Raw genomic sequence first — 12450 nt, forward strand, 5'->3', positions numbered from 1 at the left:
TATTAGAACTAGCTATTACCCCTAGAAAATATATCCCCTAGAAAAATAGAAAGTATATCAGTACTTTAATTTAGACACCATCCAGCTCTTGCTTATCTCTCCACTCCTCCAGGGATTTATATTTCAGAATAAAAAAATTTAAATAGCATTTATTCTTTATTGCTAAAATAAAAGCCAATCTGAGTTTTACTATAACTCTTGGCTTCAAATGGATCACTATGCCTTGTCATTTCTCTTGTGTCCTGACATGACTGAACTGTAGAAACCCACACTGATGATAAAATGGATTCATTTGATTTTAATCACAAACACAGCCTTCCTAAAATGCTTAATGAATTCTTGGTTAAGATCTAGAAAATTATAGGGGAGATTTTGTTTATCCATATTCCTATCTCAAAATCATTTTCTCTTTAATTATTATCATGGGAATGATATAGTCACTCAAAGTGACACAGTGAAGTATAACTGAGTAATGATTAAAATGTGCATGTGAAAAATTTCTGAGAGTTTGGTAAATAGGAAAGCATATCATTTTCAGAATTTAGCATGGAAATAATCTCTTTTTCATGCCTTTGAGACAAAATATAGTATAATAGATGAAATTATAATCTAACATATTTATTGATGTTTGTTACAATAATATTTCCCAATTAAAATAATATCCATAATAGATTAGGAAAAAGAATATAAAAATTATATATAATTCTACACTCAATAAATATTCACTGAACTTATATATTAATACAGAGATAACTGCCATTAACATTTTACATTCTTTCTGTTTTCAAAATTGGAATTACTAACATATTTTAGAATGCTATATTTGCTTAATAATGTATCACATACATTTTATTTTATTATTACACATTGATTAAGTATAATTCTATCATATGGATAGATCATCATTTATTTAACCAACCTGCTAAATATTACTTGCAATTTTCTGTTATTTCAAGTAATATTGCCTCAAAATCATCTTATATAAATATAGTTATACATAAATTACTTTTGTTATCATAAATGTCTAAAAGTGAAATTCTTAGGCTAAAGACTGTGAATATTTTTATGGATCTGAATAAATATTGCTTTTCGGAGAGATGTACCATTTTACATTCCTATCAGTAATTTGAAAGTGCCCCTTTCTTCATTCCTTTGGCAATACAGAGTATTATCATTTTTTATGCTTGTCAAATTTTTATCCACTTATAGACTTAACTCTGGGCTTAGATCAGAACATAGAAGTGTAGAAGGAAACCTGTCAATCTGTCTTATTGTTCTAAAGCAGGGGTCCTCAAACTACGGCCCGTGGGCCACATGCGGCCCGCCGAAAACATTTATCCTGCCCGCCGGGTGTTTTTGCCGCCGCTGTGTGCATAAGAATTTGTTCATAGTTTTTTTTTAAACTATAGTCTGGCCCTCCAACGGTCTGAGGGACAGTGAACTGGCCCCCTGTTTAAAAAATTCGAGGGCCCCTGTTCTAAAGACTAATTTTAAATGGAAACCTTTTCATTAATTCATTCAACAAATGTTTTCTGAGTGCCTCTCAAAAAAGGGAAAAATTTAGAATGTAAAATTTAATATTTGACAAGTTAGTAATATTTCTCAGTTGATGACACATTAGCATAGTTCATGCCAGGGTGCTCTCTTATTTTATTATTCCCTCTCTTTCTAGCTTGATTCCCACTCTGTTTCCCTTTTCTTCCATAAGCAGCCATTCTAGTGTGTCATTATATATATATATATATATATATATATATATATATATATACACACACACATACACACTAGAGGCCCAGTGCACAAAAATTTGTGCACTCGGGAGGGGAGGGAGGGTCCCCCAGCCCGGCCTGTGCCCTCTCGCAGTCTGGGACCCCTCAGGAGATAACTTAATATCTCCGGGTGGCAGAGGGCAGGCCCAATCCCTAGATGCAGCCCCTGGTGGGGCTCAGAGCAGGGCCGATTGGGAAGTTGGGGCGCCGCCCTGTCATGCACAGAGCAGGGCGGATCGGGAGGTTGCGATGCCACCCTCAGTCATGCTCAGGGTAGGGTCGATTGGGGGGTTGGGGAGCTGCCCCCTGTCACACACAGAACAGGGCGGATCAGGGGGTTGGGGCGCTGCACCCTGTCACACTCAGGGCAGGGCCAATGGGGAGGTTATGGCTCTACCCTGTCACACACAGAGCAAGGCCCGTGGAGGGGGGTTGGGGCGCCACCCTCTATCACCCACAGAGCAGGGCCGATCAGGGGGTTGGGGCGCCGCCACTGTCACACTCAGGGCAGGGCTGATGGAGAGGTTATGGCTCTACCCTGTCACACACAGAGCAGGGCCCCTGGGGGGGGGGGGGGGGAACCTCACCCTGTCAAACACAGAGCCACAGGGAGATCAGGGGGTTGGGGAGCTCCCCCCTGTCACACACAGAGCCGCAGGGCGATCAGGGGATTGGGGAGCTCCCCCCTCTCAGGCACGGAGCAGGGCTGATCAGGGGGATAGGGTGCCTTCCCCTGTCACGAACAGAGCAGGGTAGATAGGGAGGTTGTGGCCCCGCCCCCTGTCACTCACAGAGCCGCAGGGCGATTAGGGGGTTTGGACGCTGCTCCCTGTCACGCTGATCCCAGTGCCAGGAGCCTCGCTGCTCCGCTGATCCCGGTGCTGGGAAGCATATATTACCCTTTTACTATATAGAATAGAGGCCTGGTGCATGGGTGGGGGCTGGGTGGTTTGCCCTGAAGGGTGTCCTGGATCAGGGTGGGGGTCCCCACTGGGGTGCCTGGCCAGTCTGGGTGAGGGGCTGAGGGCTCTTTTCCGGAAGTGGGGGACTGAAGCTCCCAACCGCTCCTTTTTTTCTTTTTTCTTTTTTATTCTGGGCCAGCTTTAGCTCTGAGGCCTCGCTGATGAAAACATCGATACAATGTTGCGGTCCGACCTGCTGAAGCCCTGCTGAATGAAAGCCGGTTTCTGGGGTTTTGTTTAGCTTCTTATTTGCAACATAGTACATAGTTGCTTAGAGTTGCAGCTGAGAGGCTGGCAGCGGCAGGCGGGGAACGTTGGAGTTCGCCGTCACTGGAGCAAGCAAGCCTCCCTGCTCGCTTCAGTGCATGGCTGCCAGCCGCCATCTTGGCTGACAGTTAATTTGCATAAGGATTTGCTGATTAGCCAATGGGAAGGGTAGCGGTTGTACACTAATTACCATGTTTCTCTTTTATTAGTGTAGATATACACACACACACATACACACTAGAGGCCCGGTGCACAAAAATTTGTGTACTCGGGGGGGTCCCTCAGCCCGGCCTATGCCCTCCTGCAGTGTGGGACCCCTCAGAGGATTCCACCCCAGTGGGAACCCTCACCCCATGGAGGTTTGGCCAGCCTGGGTGAGGGGCTGATGGCTGTTTTCAGGCTGGCCACACCCCCTTTAGGGTGGGGGGGTCCCCACTGGGGTGCCTGGCCAGTCTGGGTGAGGGGCTGAGGGCCGTTTTTAGGCTGACCAAGCACCCTGGCGACGTAAGCTCCCAGCCTCTCCTTTTTTTCTTTTCTTTTTTTTTATTCTGGGATCTATTTACCTTCTATAATTGAAACTTTGTTGCCTTTAGCGGAGGCCTGTGGAAAGCTTGGCTTCCTCCATCGCCGGGGCAACCCAAGCCTCCTGCTCGCTCCAGCTCCGTGGCCATGGCTGGCTGAAAGCAGGTATCTGGGGTTTGTTTACCTTCTATAATTGAAACTTTGTTGCTTTCAGTGGAGCTCAGAGCCAGCTCCTGCTCGCTTCAGCTCTGTGGCTGCTGGCCGCCATCTTGGTTGGGTTAATTTGCATATAGTCGCTCTGATTGGCTGGTGTGCGTGGCTTAAAGTGTAGCGAAAGTACGGTCAATTTGCATGTTTGTCTTTTATTAGTATAGGATATATATATATATGTGATATGCATGCTTTATTGAAGAATATATTGTGTTTTGTGGTTTTGAGATAGTAGTTTTAATTTACATAAATTTTATTCACAAAGTTGCATTATTTTAAAATTTCTACTATTAAACAATATATTAAAAAATTAAACTCCTTGTTGTTGTGAGCATGTTTAGATTTTTGCTTCTAATTGATGCAAAAAATTCCACGGTGTACACCTGAGGTCTAAACAAGGAGGAATTGTGCTCAGTTCATGGGATGCTCAAATGAACATTTACACGTTACTTTTAAATAAAGGATATCATGATTCATTGTGTGGTTACATATGTCTACAATGGATCTGTAAATTGCTGAGAGGATTGTAAGAACTTTTAGGAAAGCTTAAATTAGTAGCACCCTCTTAGAACATCAGCAATTCTGAGAGAAGTAAAAATGTCCAGCCAGCACATACATCCAGGGGGCATGTGCACCAGGCCATTGACTTTGGGTTGGGCCAGTGGTGTCACATACTGTGGTGAGCCTCTCTCATCCTGCCATGGGCACCGCAGCCAGGAACACAACACTACCTCGTGCCTTATATCTTGAATTTGTCACAATGTCTGACATCTAGGAACCACTAAAAATATATATATAAATGTGGAATGGATAAATGAAAAGGAATCAAATATTAATTTCAGAGCGATACGATAAGGAGACAAGGATCCCTATTGCCCAAGCAGTGAGGGATTTCCAAGGAAACAACTTGTAGTTCTGCATACAGAATTCACGTGCCTTGTCCTTTCCTTCCTGAGCACTTAGAATACATACTTCCGGGGCGGAACCTCCGAGGTTGCACTGTAGCCTCTGACCCTTTTTTTCTGGGCGCACCGGAAACACTTACCGGAAATATGTACCGGAAACATGTCCTCTTTCCACCCTGGCGCCACCATGATTCCTGGGCCCAAGAAGCACCTGAGGCTTGTAGCAGCTTGAAAGCTTGGATGCTGGATAAACTGGCCAGTGCGCGTGCTCTTCATCCATCTACTGATCCCGGCAAGATGAAAGAACGCCTCCCTTTCATCATTTTCTAAGGAACAGACATAAGTATGCCCTAACAGCAGAGGAAGTGAAGACGATCTGCATGCAGCAGGTTTATTAAGATTGATGGTGCCCTGGCTGGGCAGCTCAGTTGGTTAGAGCATCATGCTGATACACTGAGGTTGTGGGTTCCATACCTGGTCAGGACCCATACAAGAAGCAACAATGAATGCATAAATGAATGGAACAACAAATTGGTGTTTCTCCTCCCATCGCTCTCTCCTCTCTCAAATCAATAAACTAAAATAAAAAAGTGAAAAGATTGAGGGCAACGTCCCTAACCAATATAACCTACCCTGCTGGTTTTATGGATGTCATCAGCATTGCCAAGAGGGGAGAGAATTTCTGTCTGATCTATGACACCAACAGTTGCCCTGCTGCTCATTGTATCACATCTGAGGAGGCCAAGTATAAGCTGTACATAGTGAGAAAGATCTCTGTGGGCACAAAAGGTATCCCTCGTCTGGTAACCCATGATGCGCACACCATCCACTACACTGATACCCCTCGTGAAGGTGAATGACACCATTCAGGTTGAATTGGAGAATGGCAAAATTACTGATTTCATCAAGTTTGATACTGGCAACCTGTGTATGGTGACTGGAGGTGCTAATCTTGGAAGAACTGGCATGATCACCAACAGAGAGAGACACCCTGGGTCTTTTGGTATAGTTCATGTGAAAGATGCCAATGGCAACAGCTTTGCCACCCAGCTCTCCAACATTTTTGTTATTAGCAAAGGCAAAAAACAAACAAACAAACAAACAAATGTGGATACCCTTCCTCATGGAAAGGGCATCCACCTCATCATTGCTGAAGAGAGAAAGAGATTGACAGCCAAATAGAACAGTTGGTGAAATGAGCTCTAGGTGACATTATTGAAGATTTTGTACTTAATGAAAGGTAATACAGCATGAAAAAAAAAAGAATCTGCATTCTCTAGTCCCTTTTCAATTAGGTGAAACTGACTAGTTGAAGCTAATGAAATAGATATGTGCCCCTTATATGTCCAAGCAGGTAAGAGTCAGGGTGCCACCTCCGAGCTTTCTTTTCCTTGAGCTCTCTTTTCCCTTCTCTGGCAACCTAGGTCACATGTCTCAGATTGTGTGGCTACATGATGCCAAAACATTAGCCTTGGGACTGTGTAGAGAGCCTCCCCCCACCCCCCATCCTGTCAGTCTACACTGGGAGAGGGTTTGGAAGTGTTGGAGAGGGGATTGCATATTAAGTAATATGGCCAGGAAGCCCTTACAGAGATGTTTAAGTTCAGACCTGAAAGCCTGAAAGAAGTGAGGGAGTTGAGGCAGCTAGGACAGGAGTATTCTGAACAGCGGGCGCAGCAAGTGCAAACACCTTAAGGAGAGACTGAGTTTGGTGGGTTAAAGGAAGCAGGACAAAGTTAGTGTGGCTGAAGCAGAGTGAACAAAAGAGAAAGTAATAGAGTTGAGGCCACACAGCTGTCTGGAGGTGGGGGACAACAAATTATGTAAGGTCTTAAGGTCATTGTAAGGACTTTGGCTTTCACTCTGAGTGACATGGGGGCTATTGGAGAGTTTTACATGTTAGAGTGACATGATCTGATTTATATTTAATCTAATTGAGAATAGACCCAGGGTAGGAAAGGGAAGAGGCAGGGCCGTATTACTTAATATGTAATCCCCTCTCCAACACTTCCCAACTCCCTCCCAGTGTAGATTGACAGGATGGGCAGGTGGTGGGGAGAGGGGCTCTCTACACAGCCCCTAGTCCAGGCAGGAGATGGTGGAGGCTTGAATTAGGGTGGCAACAATAGAAGTAGTACAAGGCAGTCAAATTCTGGGTATATGTTGAAAGCAGACCCAATAGACCCAATAGAATGAAAGATTAGGTGAAGAGTATGAGAGAGAAAGTCCAGGATGACTCCATGGATTTAGACCAGTGTATCTGGGAGAATGAGCTGCTATTTGTTATGATGGGAAGAGCAATTTTGGGAGACTATCAGGACTTCAGGTTGGGATGGGCTAGGTTTGAGATGCTTATTTTACATGCAAGTGTTGATGAAGGGAGATTTCACCAGAGTACGCTGGCAAGGATACTGGATTGGTGAGAATGACAGGGATGGTGACACCTTTACCTAGGAGATCAACGCCCCTAAGTGGAGACTCAAATACTAAGGACATTTGGGAGACTGTTCCATGATTTCTGGTGGGTGGGCTGGCCTGGATTTGGGTTTCCCAATTACTATGATTAAGCTGAGTTTCTACAAGATTAGCTGCTGATCTAGCAGCAAACATGTTTCCATGTGAGAGCTATCCATTTGGCAGTCAAAATGTCAGAATTTCACACTCTATGAAAAATCATCTGAAACCATCATTCTCAAAGCTCTGCCTCCTTGAGTTTCAGATTCATTTCTTGGTTTTCAGATCCCAGGGATGAACACTGAAAGTATATTTTAAGACAAGGCAATTTATGCTTATTCTTCCAGCATTAAAAAAATGCATTTCCACATCAGAGCCGTGTTTGGTTTCTAAATCTGTTAGCGTAGCAAGAACAATATTTCCCAGCTTTCCCTGGTTGCATTGTTTATATTTCTTAGCCAACAACATCTAAACCTTTTTTTTTTTACTCACTTAGAACTTCTGTTTATTCCAACCCTTTGCTTTGTGAAACATTTATACATTGCATGTGTGAATACAATATATGGGATAATTTCAGATGCCACCCCTCTTCTTTTTAAAGTGACTGATGTCAGCCCCATGGCAGGTGCCTCACATTCCACTCCCAGTTGTCGCACATGTGTTGAACTTGACAGCATCCTGTCCATGGCTGGCAAACAGTGATGCATTCCGTATGCTCCACGTGTCATTTTTGAGATGCAGACCTCACTGAGTGCTTTGTCAGTTGCTATTCCTGTTTATCTCCCTGTTTGTTTATATGCTTTCTTACTTTGTGGACTCATTTTGCTTTTTGACTACTTCCTGTTGTTCTCCTTCTTTGATTTTCTCTGTTCTCTTATTCCTCACTGAGTGGAAATTGGATGTGTTGCACAGACCTGCCATGCCAATCTAGGGGAGAGCTGTGCTTCCCCCACTGAAAGAAAGGGTTTAGCATTGTACCCTTGACCTATGTAAGTCACACAACTCAGATGCTTGCCTGGGTGGCCCCAGTGAAAGATTAAAAGAAGGTTTAATTTGAATAAACTGTGAAATACTCTTTATTGGAGTAGTATATGGGGCCCAAAGCTATAACCAGTTTAAAAACTACAGTGGATTGAGGGAGCCAAAGGCAAGACTACAGGTCCCTGATGCTGGAGAAGAGGCCATTTCTTAGATCAGTTGTTAACGTGGTGATGAGCAGGGCCACTGTATGTGCTTGTGTTGACAGTGTTCTACCCTAGGGTACCCAGCTGAGGGACAGATGGGGGCTGCAATGCAGCTTGTGGGCTACCATGCTTCTACTTGTGATGATTAATATTATATGTCAACTTGACTTGGCCATGGAGTGCCCAGATATTTGGCCATGAATTATTCTGGGTATGTCTGTGAGAGAGTTTCTGGATAGATTAATATTTGAATCAGTAGACTGAGTAAAGCAGATTGCCCTCCTGAATGTGGGTGTGCTTCATCTAATCAACTAAATACCTGAATGAACAAACAAAAACAAGAAACAAACAAACAATCAAACAAAAACAAGCAAGGGAGAAATTCTCTCCGCCTGACTGGCTTCCAGGTGGGACAGTGGTCCTTTGCCTTCGGAATCTGACTGGAACTTATACCATCAGCTCTCCTGGTTCTCAGTCCTGGGGCTCAGACTGGAGCAACACCCCTGGTTCTCCTGCATCTTCAGCTTGTGGACTGCAGATCTTGGGACTTCTCAGCCTCCTTAACTATGGGAGCTACTTCCTTCAAAGGGATACACTAATACAGTACTTGACACTCCACCCAAAGAAGAGGTGCCTTTTGCTAATTCACACAAAGTTTCTCTCTGGGCTAACTAAGGCCCTGGTAATGTGTGTAAAGTTGGGTGTGAAGAGGTAGGAATGGGGCTGATACATATAATTTAAAAAGTTATGTCCCCCTGCACTCCCATGTAGCTTAGAGTTTGGTTGTGGTTTAAAACTCCGTGTCTAAGCATGAGTCTTATAATATAGGTGATTTTACAACTCCAGAGGGATAGAAACAATTTAGTTCCTCTGCTAAATTCCTGGTTATCCCTGAGAATGCCTTTGCTGGTTGGAGAGAAATATAGTAATGAGTGATATCCAGAAAAAATACCCAAACATTATCTTCTGGTGGAGCAAGGTGTGCTTTTTAAAACATGTTCCCTTCAATGTTTTGATACAAAGAGGTATGACTGGTGGGTATCATTCTTATTTTAAAGGCATGGAAACAGAGCTGCAGAGGGGCACTTGGGCATCCCTGGGGCCTGGGGGTTGGGGTGGGGTGGCTAGAGGCAGGGTTTGTTCTCTAGTTGAGCTTCTGTTTGGGCTCCTGGGTTCTTTCCAGCCTTCCTCACAGGGCTGACAGAACACTTAGAACATTAGTACATTCTTTCTAAGCATTTCATTTCTTAGAAAAAATAGAATAGTATGATCAGAGCATAACTTCCTTAAAGGACAGACACTAGAACATACTTTTTTTCCCACTGAGAAAACAACCATGTTTATTTGGGTTGTAATTATGTATTTTAGTTCAGTTCTCTACTCTCACTGTCCAAAGTTTTTTCTAAGAACTGTGAAGGCAAGAATCCACACATATACAAATGTGTGCTCTCACATGCATGTATCTCGGGGCTATTTTGTTCATCAATTTTCTAAAAAAGTACTCAGACTGCACATACTCAGTATCACACAGATCACTGCAGTAGAGGGTAAATGTGAGATAATATTCGCAGTACCTGACACATTGTCCTCAAAATGAAAATTATTGTTGCTGCTCACGCACAGCTGGATGGTGAAAAAATAGCAGTGATTCTATGATGCACTTGAGAGTTCCTTGTACCGTAGGGAGAAGGTGGAAGTCAGTGAACCGTGTTTTGTTTTTCAGCTGCTACCCAAATTGGTTTCATGAGTTCTTACACTTTTACATAACCTTTCCTCTGGGCATTTAATGCCAATTAAAGCAACACAGTCATCCACAGCTCCAACTCTGGAAGGACCCCCTCTGAGGAATGTCACATTATACTTATGATCAGTCATAACAGGTTCCTAAACCATTTTCTAAAGTCTTGTGATCTTTATATTCACACATCCTTCTAGGATGGTTAGCTGAAGTTTTAGGTCAAGGATGTTTAGGAGACAATGGTAGAAGCAGATCTCAACCCTTCAGAATTATTGCTTACCAACTACCCAATTCTAGTTCACAAGGCTGAACCCTGTGAGCAACAGGAAGGAGGTTAGTGAAGACTCTTTGGCTCCAATGGGCTGACATCCTCCTTAAGGACAGGAGGCATCAGGAATAAAGGGGTGGTAGGCACTGTCTCCCTAGTCACACTACCCTTAGACATTAGTGAGGCTTGAGTAAGTCCACAGTGGAATTTCCTGCATGCTGAGGAATTCCTAAATTTTAAGGAATGTCCTATGATTCACCAAACCTTGCCATTGGTTTAGGTCAGTGCTTCGTAAACTTTGACGTTCTTATTAATCACCTGGAGATCTTATCAAAAGGCAGATTTCCATGCAGTAGTTTTAGAGTAGGGAGAGAGATCCTGAATTTCCAGCCAGGTCTTTGGTGAAACTAAGGCTGCTGGTCCACAAACCACACAATGAGTAGTAAACACTCAGAGTAAATATTTTAGGACCTCAGTTCCTTTCCTGCTCTTTCTTATGATGCCACCACTATGAGTGTGGCCTCTACTATTGCTACTATTTCCAGTCTCATTCCCCACCTATTGCTAAAAAGAGCATTTAAGATTGGTCTCATACCATTCAAGCCTGCTTTGAGCTCATTTGGCCAATGTTCTGTGGCTTAGCTTTTGGTTCTTTTGCAAGCTCCGCAAAGATGCCATTTTTAAGTTCTAAGGAACTTGGAATGTTTCCATAAAAGTGGAATTCTACAGTTATGCTGAATATTTCCCCAAAGACTGTGGTGGTCTTTGTCTCTCCTTCTTGCTGGGGAATGTTAACTCATGATATATAGGAGGTAACATTAGTCCTACGATCTTATTCATGGCTTCTCATGGATATGCAAATAGAATTCAAAGGATACTCTCAGGCTTCCCAAAGACCCAGAAATTAATGTATAAATTAGGTTGTTATAAAGCAGACTGGCTAGGGACTTGCTGTGCTGATGAGCAAATATTAAACACCTTCAATTTATCCAGTCACTAAAAGAGTTATTGAGTACCTACTATGGGTCAGGCATAAGACAAACACAGCTCCTCCCTCCGTGCCTTTCCCAGCTGAAAGTGGAAGGTAAACAAAATAGAAATAATCACAAATGCTAGGTGCTATGAAGGAAACAAGATGATGAACTCACAATGAAGAAGTAGGCCGGTTAGACCACCTGATGAGTGATGGTGTCCCTGGGGCAGTGGCAGGAGGCGGAGACCTGCAGGGTAGGAATTTCCCAGCAGCATAGAGGTGCTTAGGCAGAGATGTCATGTGACTATCTCTATGCATGCTCTAGCAACTTCTGTAGATGCTACCAGACAAACCAAATAAACAATTCACAGCTCCCTTCCTTGCAAATTATTCTGAAATTAGAGATTCTCTCCCAGGTGACAAAGGCAAAAGACTCCCTTTCTGCCACCTTCAGACCCCGCTTGCTCCAAGGCTAACGCCAAAAGCCTGGGTCTCACTGAACACACCACTGGGGACCCTTGTGCTCCTCTTTGAAGGCTGCCTGGAAGGTTGGGGGCTGAGAGCCGCCTGCCCAGTCCTCAGACTCTGCCTGTTTCTGCTGGTGAAGGTGATCCTCAGGATGACAGTCCATGTTCACTAGGGGAGTCTGGCCTGGGCCTCGGACTCGGCATGCTCATACCTGATAGTTCTTGTCCAGTCACAGTGTGATATGGTACTTTGGAAGCTTCCATTCGGAAAGACAATGAGTGTGCCTCAACTTCTGCTGTCATTTATCATTTTTAATTATATGGGGGCATATCATAAGCCCAAATCCCAGGAGATATTAATGCTGCCAGGAGATTGTTTGTCTGCTGAAGAGCAGTCTTCCTAATCAAACTTGCACACCCTCAGGGCAGCTGATTTTTGTGTTAGGTGAAAAGCAATCATAATGAGCAAATGTGTGAAGAGGCATTTTCACTTGTGAGACGCTTAACTATGTCAGGCAGCTTAGCAAAGGGACTGGAAACTTCCAGATCCTGGTGGGTCTGCACGGGGCAGGGGTGGGCCAGTTCCACTGGAGTTTGTTTCACAGTTCAGACCTGCTAGGCAGCGACTGCTTTTAGCACTTTCTTCCTTCCTTAACCCCTGGGGTTATGGCTTCTCAAAGACACTTCAAGTGACCAGGCCAGGCAGCATTAACTCGGACTTCTGGGATGTT

The 12450-nt window shown here is 43.9% G+C and overlaps 1 pseudogene; it reads left to right on the top strand.

Annotated features, from left to right (window-relative positions):
- The first annotated feature begins 4822 nt into the window (after positions 1–4822).
- On the top strand, positions 4823–5817 carry LOC139019423 (small ribosomal subunit protein eS4-like; annotated as a pseudogene).
- Positions 5818–12450: the final 6633 nt, after the last annotated feature.

The sequence above is a fragment of the Myotis yumanensis genome, unplaced genomic scaffold (genome assembly GCF_028538775.1).
Source record: "Myotis yumanensis isolate MYYU_CA2020_CCGP unplaced genomic scaffold, mMyoYum1.0.hap1 SCAF_11, whole genome shotgun sequence".
Taxonomy (NCBI): Eukaryota; Metazoa; Chordata; class Mammalia; order Chiroptera; family Vespertilionidae; genus Myotis; species Myotis yumanensis.